Source organism: Anoplolepis gracilipes, chromosome 3 (assembly GCF_047496725.1).
Source record: "Anoplolepis gracilipes chromosome 3, ASM4749672v1, whole genome shotgun sequence".
Lineage (NCBI taxonomy): Eukaryota > Metazoa > Arthropoda > Insecta > Hymenoptera > Formicidae > Anoplolepis > Anoplolepis gracilipes.
In genome coordinates this window covers 17,592,164-17,599,825 of record NC_132972.1, presented here as the reverse complement: position 1 = coordinate 17,599,825, position 7,662 = coordinate 17,592,164, and the positions used below count along the sequence as shown (strand labels likewise).

The following is a 7,662-nucleotide window of genomic DNA, read 5'->3' as shown; positions in this document are numbered from 1 at the left end:
AAAAATAACTATTATTTGACGAAACAGAGGATCTATGACTGTGGCTTGTCTCGTTTTGGTTTTGCGTAAAATCTGCCGTTTGATCATTCATGATTATCGATTTTACCTTAATGTAAATTTAAATTCTAAGCTGCTGTTTCTTAATCTACTATTTTCTAAACTACCTTCTTCGAAACTATCTGTATTATAATGCGTTTTAGGATTTCTGTAGTTCATTAGCTTACAGTAATACGGCGTATAACATCATTGCTGAGGGCTGGGGAATGTTTGATGCTGCTCCAAGATGCTGTTGACTCGAAGTCCGATGAAGTAACTCTTTTACGTGTCGGCCGTCCACGGAGTTTCGTTGTTGTCGTTCTCTCGGAAAGGTTCCGGGATGCTTCGTCTTCTTCTTTGCTCTTTGTATTTCCGCAGCGTCTGCCTGACCTTTTACCTTGTATATTAAGCAGTGATAAAGCCAAAGTTTTATCGGTGGGTAGACCACGAAATTATTGCACCTATTGCTGCACTTGTTAAACAGGAACAGTTAGCGTTAGTCTTCGGTCTTCTACTTCAATGTTGTGCTGTACGGCTTGTAAGGTTTTCTCGAATTCAGACTTCTCCGCTCGTATTCTTCTTTCGTGCTTTATTTGGACTTCGTACTTTACGTAAATAACGAAGTGAAAATGTTGGTAACGATTTGTCTTCTGGATAATTGGGTACTGCTGCCACCAATTGTTACGTGCTGAACGCGACGTAATGAATAAAAAGGTACAGTTATCTAGTTACAAGACTTTATTTGGCGCAATGCTACAAGTCGAAGGTGTTTTCTCAGAGAGAGACGACTTAGAACTGACTACTTTTATATCGCTTCATGGACCTTCATTCTCGGAGGTCCCCACATGCAGATAAAGTCGTGTGGCATCTCGAAGTGATGCGCTTATCGCTTAACCGAAAGAGATATCTCGCGAAGAGATATTAAGAGTGTCCTGTGGCTTATGCACATCTAGCGTGAGAAACTGCTGTCTCTTAACAAGATATCTATTCGTGAAATATTTGCGTGGGAAAGTTGCGGTACGTAACAGGTAGCAACCAGCAATATAAATTTTTTAAATTTTATCTAAATAATGGTAACGGAAAGCGCGTCCAAGTTGTTGCTTAGAATGATGACGTTGAAAATGTTTTACCTCACATAATGGCAAATTATGTAATTATTTACAATCTTATTTAATAAATTTATCTTTCTGTTTTATCATTACACATCTCTTATTACTTAATATTACTATGTATTTCTTTTTCATTATTAATTATTATTATGTTACTTTTTTATTATTATGAGAATAATCTAAAATAACAAATTTTAATAAGTACATATTTTATAATCTATCTTTTTTTTATCATTACACATCTCTTATTACATAATATTACTATGTATTGTTTTTACATTATTAATTATTATTGTATTACTTTCTTATCATTATGAGAATAATACGAAATAATAAATTTTAATAACATTTGTAACGGCCCCCCCGTTAGTTAAATACTAGCCGGATAATTCACCAGGATCAGGGTTCGTGTAAGTGGGGAGAGACACTAGGCGAGTCGTTTTAATGCTGAAATGCAGAGTCGTTTATTGTAAGAGGGTGAAAATATAAACAGACTGTATTGTATGTCTCTGTGTGACGAATGAAAGCGTGTGTACAATGTGTGTCGGTGTGTGTGCGGGGGCGGTTGTGCAAGTGCACTGGGCGGAAAAGTCGCACGCGTAGTCTTAATCTCGAAACAATTGGTCCGCGTTCGAGATTGAGCGTGACAGTTTCGATCGATGGAATGCGCACGTGTGTTTACGCGGGTTTTTGTGCGCGCGCTGTGACGGCTCGGGTCAACGGCCCGAGCGTGTTTATGTTGACGGGCAGTGGCCCTTTAAATCCGCGTACAAGAGATGTCAATACGCGTTCGTTATCGAGGGCTAGGAGAGGATTTGCGGAGGATTCGCGGAGAATGGTCGGTCGACGACGAGAACCCTCATCGGAGGCGGCTCACTCTCCGCCCCGAGATCTAAATGTCTTTCGTTTCTGGACGGTCGGAATAAGGTTTTTGTTCGATGCCGTTTTGATTATCGAGAACGCTCGACCGAAGCGGAGTACTCTCTACTCGTAAATTGTTTCGATATCGAAGAGGATAATCGAGGAAGCGCCGAGAACTCTCGGCAGTGGCGGAGCACTCTCCACCGCTGTGGCTTGCTAGATTTTGGTATGTTCTCTGAGGCGAAGCACGTCTCGGAGAACTGGATTCGAAGATCTGGTCTCGATCACGGATGGTTCGGGTATTTATACGGCTCGTTTTGTCCCTTTTCCTAAGATAATCGCGTTAATGTCTTTTTAACGTTTTTCGGTTTAAATGTGCGTATTAGGGCTCGTATTAACCAGTTAACCGGATATCCGGTTAATAACCGATTAAACGGGTAAAACCCGTATTTACGGTTTTACGATTACGGTTAATTGTATTATATGTATTATATAAGGCGGTTAGGTTACTCGTTTGTAGAACAAAATTATTTTTAAATATAAATTTTTATTTATTAAAAACAATTATTCTATTACAGTTTGTTTAAAATTAATGACGGGTATTTAATAAAAAAGCAAATTAATACAATTAATAAACAAATAAAGCAACAATTAATAGTCAATTAAGTAATTATAGCCTGACGCTACTTGAAATTATATTATGTACTTTTTTTCTCCTAATCTTTATTATACATATATTAATAATTATGTATTAAGAATATAGTAAATTTAGGTAGTATAATGTATTTATGTAAATATAACTTATATATAACACCTAATAATATTAACATTTTATTTCTTAAATATTTACATTTTATTCATACTTCACATATATATTATTAATATTATGCTATTATGTTAATATATTAATGATTATGCTATTATGTTAATATTACGCTATTATGTTAATTTATTAATGATTTTCTTATTTTGATAAATTACAGTTAAAATATTCACATTTTCTGGTAACAAGCAACTTCTTTTTGATGTAACAATGTTACCAGCAGTTGAAAATGTTCTTTCAGATGTAGCTGATGTAGCTGGAATACTCAAATACTGTATAGCCAGTTTGAATAAAGTTGGAAATTTATCACTGTGACTTTTCCACCAAAACAGCGGATCTAAATTATAATCAATTTGTGATTGAGCTAAATATAAATCAAATTGACAAGTCCAAGCTTTCTTGATAATTCTGGTTAGAGCAAAAAATCTAAAGCGGTTTGGCTTTTACTTTCGTCGTTTTTTAATTCCATTAGCTCATCTTCATTATACAGAGATTTTATATGTGCAATAATGTCTGATTTTACTTCAGTTGATTCTAAATCTAAGCTTTTGTATCTTGGATCGAGAAATGTTGCAATTTGTGCTGCTGAAATTGGCTCCAATTGAATATCTTTAATGTTAAATCTCCGTTTAAGAGAAGAGTATGCTGTTTTGAATTTTTTTAAATTTTCGCTATCGGTTGGCAAAATAAGCATATGTTTTTCCATGATGCTCATAATAATAGGCCTCACTGTCGATAAAGTTATGTTTGACTCACTACAAAATAGAGTAGTCGCTACTTGAAATGGTTTTAATATTTTTACCATTTCGTCCATTATAGTCCACTCTGTAGCAGTAATTTCAAGTTTTTGAGCTGTTTCATTTGAAGTTAAATGTGTATCAGCCAATACAAAAGATATTGTTTTTCAATTTCGTAAAAGGCTTTCACACATGTGAAGTTTTGAATTCCATCTAGTCTCACAGCTTTGAGTAAGACGCTCCTCTTTTTGATTAAGTTGTATCTGTCTTTGAGTCAAAGTTTTTGCTACATTAGATTTATGAAAGTGGGCTGTGATAACACGTCCTTTTGTGCATATTTCTTCATAATCGGATACATCATTCAAGGTATTTTTAATACATAACTGAAGTAAATGAGCATTACATTTAAGGCTGTGAGAAATATTATTCATTAAATTCCCTGCAGCCATCATGACTCTTGCACTATCATACTATAGCTAGAACTTTGCCTTCTAAATTCCATTCTTTTATTACGGACTGCACAGTTTCGGAAATATTTTTTGCAGTTGCTCGTCCCTCAAGCAACAAATTGCATAATGTTACGCGATGCAATTGACATTCTTCATCAAGATACTGGGTTTTGACTGATATGTATGAATTTTGCATTCTTGATGACCATTCATCAATGCTTAAAGAAACGCTATATACTTTGCTTAAATTATTTAAAAGTTCTTTTTTTATTTTATCATATAAAAATTGTAAGCGCGTACGAATTGTTTGCGCACATGGAACTTTGTATCCAGGTTCTAATAAACGCATAAACTTTTGAAATCCATCAGAAGAAACAAAGGAGATAGATAGTAAAGTTGTTCCGATTAAACGTGTTATACTCTGAGAAATCATTTCTTGTCTTTCCGCGCTGCAATAATTTTCTCCATTGTTTTTTCTTTTACGTTTTCGCGAAGTACTAGTCGATGGAAGTTCCATTGAATTTTCAACTTTAGACATGCGCATATTACAAGATTCAACACTAAAATCAATAATACTATATTTATAGATATTTTTCCATTATTTACAATTATAGACAATTATAATATAATCATATACGATTATAATCATATACAATTTATATTTAAATACAATATATGCTTAAATTTAATTTGCTATTGATTATATTATTATTTTTATAAATTTATATTTGTGATTGTTATAAAAATATAAATTTATTTGTTATAATTTATATACTAATATAAAGAATAATATTTACAATTGATATAATTATATTTATTTAAAATTCAAACGTAAAAATGGCACAAATTTTGATAATACAGATATTAATCAAAATATTAATTTGAAAATTGTACCTTTCAGTAGAGTTTTCTGTAGTAACATTAGATGTTTCATTATGAATCTTTTTTAGATGATTTGCAATAGACGATGGAGAGCCACTATAGCATAAAATTACTTTATACTGAGAAAAAAGTTATAGTAATAATAACCAAAAAAAAGTTTTATTCACAGATTGCCGTTTTTCATTAGAATTTCATTAAAAGAATTAGATAATTTTGTTAAGATGACAAAATGTGATATTTTTTTGGTTAGACAAGCAAAATGTGATAAACTTGTTGAGTTAACAAAGCAAAATTATTTGATTACACACATTTTGTTAATAGTAATGAAAAATTTAGTTGCCGTTACAAAATAAATTTGCTTTTAGTAATGTCAACAAAATAATCTATTATAATACAAAACGTTTTTGTTCAGTGTTAGTACGGATTGCTATAATACTGAGTTAACCAAGAAATTTTTTAATAAATATTTATGTTTGGTTAATATTACTAAATAACTTTGTACTGATAAGCTCTGTAGGACATATATATATATATATATATATATATATATATATACATATATATACAGGGTGGACCATTTTAATCCATCCAGTCGAATATCTCGAAAACCAAGTCTAGGAGAGAAAAATGTTTCAGACAAAAATTGTATGGTTTTGAGGAGGCCATAAGATGGTACCATTGGTTTGACCTTGAAGAATTATTTGAAGGTCACATGAAGGTCACCTTAATTTTTTTAAATGGCATTCCCTATTTTTTATTACATATTCTTGTAGCTGATCTCGAGAGCTTTCCAAAACATTATAATCAAATGTTTCTTCATTGAGTACTTTTCGAGTTATAAAGCTCCAAAGTTGCAGTTTGAAAAAATTCAAAATATCTCGTAAAATATTCACTTTCCGATATTCTTATCTTACATGATTCAACTAGTCAAGGCAAGATTTGGACATGATCTAACCGGTCAAGGCAAGACCGGAACATGATCTAGTGAAGGCAAGATCTAAGCATGATGCAGCCAGTAAAGGTAAGATTTGAACATGCTCCATACCCTACACGCTCACGTACACACACTTTACATACACACTTGCACACACCCTACACACATATTCCACACACACTCACACATAGGTTGTGTGACATAACCTACACGCATGTACACACACTTTACATGCTCTTACACACACCACACGAACACTCCACACACATTCCGCATACATTCACACATAACCTATACACACATACATATACCTCACACAACTTATACATACACATCCCACATTTACACACACACAGATAATCGGCCCATGTAGACGATTGCTACAAATGATGATGATACAAATCCTGTTCGCAGAAGTACAAACCTGATTGATCCCTTGATTGTTCTTAATGTTCTACTCATCTCAAATAGTCTATTTTTGAAATAATATACCCTCTATTGTTTCCAAAGAAAATATCGACCAGAAAATTTATTTGTCACTATTTAGGAATCAATTGATTACGAAAATCTCTTCCACTGTTGATCGGAGTATCAAACTTTATTACTCACAATCAGAGGCTTACGTCTGCCGACAATACCTATGGCTGATTATCGTCCCTCAGAGATTGTTGATATTCTTCTTGTTCTCGGAGAATGTCAACTAAATTATCATGAAGCTTCGCGAGTTTACCGGAATCGTTACCCCGAAAGAGAACAACATCCGAATCATACTACAATCCGGGACCTTGAACTAAAAGCTCGCCAAGGCCGTTTAGAACGTCAAAGAGCACATCATGAGTATGATGAAGATGATGTGCGTGTGCACGTTATCTTGGCATTCATTCATCTTAATCCTCATACAAGTAGTCGTATTATGGCTAGAGAACTTGGTATCCCGAGAACAACGATCTTAAGAATTTTGAAGAAAATAAATTACCATCCTTACCATATCACGTTAACACAAGCTCTTACTCAAGCAGATATGCCGTTACGTGTACAATTTTGTCAATGGGCACAACAGATGATCCGAGTTGATCCGAATTTCTTCTATTATGTTTTATGTTCTCTGATGAATCGATGTTCAAAAATAATGGTGAAATGAATAGACATAATTGCCATTATTGATCGGATAGACAAGAAGATAATCAACATCGCTGGAGTGAATGTTTGGTGTGGTATTATAAATGGTTTCTTGATTGGTCCTTATTTCTTTGAAGGAAATGTTAATAGTGTAAATTTTTTGGAACTTCTCAGGGATCATTTACCACAATTGCTTAAAGACGTTGATTTTCATACACGTCAAAGAATGTGGATACAAATGGACGGGGCGCCTCCTCATTATGCGGCAATAGTGAGAGTTTATCTAGATCGAGAATACAATGGCAGATGGATTGGGTGACGAAAGGAAAAGACAAGAAGACACAGAGAAAGAAAGAGAGAGAGAGAGAAAGAGAGCATGAAAAAAGGAAGATATTATTAGGTAATACAATAATATTATATATGTTAGGAAATTTACCAATATATACTATATAGAGAATATATAGAGAATTATTCTTTTAAACAACTTGTTTTCTGAATCCTTGTGATTTAAAAATAATATATAAATATATATGTATACATATAATATATATAATATAATAATAATATATAATATATATATATATATATATATATATATATATATATATATATATATATATACAGGGTGGACCATTTTAATCCATCCAGTCGATTTTGACATAAAATACTGCAACTTTGAAACATTATAACTCAAAAAATACTTAATGAAAAA

General features: G+C 33.0%; 1 long non-coding RNA gene across 1 annotated transcript; it reads left to right on the top strand.

Annotated features, from left to right (window-relative positions):
- The first annotated feature begins 5,654 nt into the window (after positions 1–5,654).
- Positions 5,655–7,345, top strand: LOC140663838 (uncharacterized). Its single transcript, XR_012046341.1, has 3 exons — positions 5,655–5,918; positions 6,977–7,040; positions 7,125–7,345. It is a non-coding gene; the product is annotated as an uncharacterized lncRNA (long non-coding RNA).
- Positions 7,346–7,662: the final 317 nt, after the last annotated feature.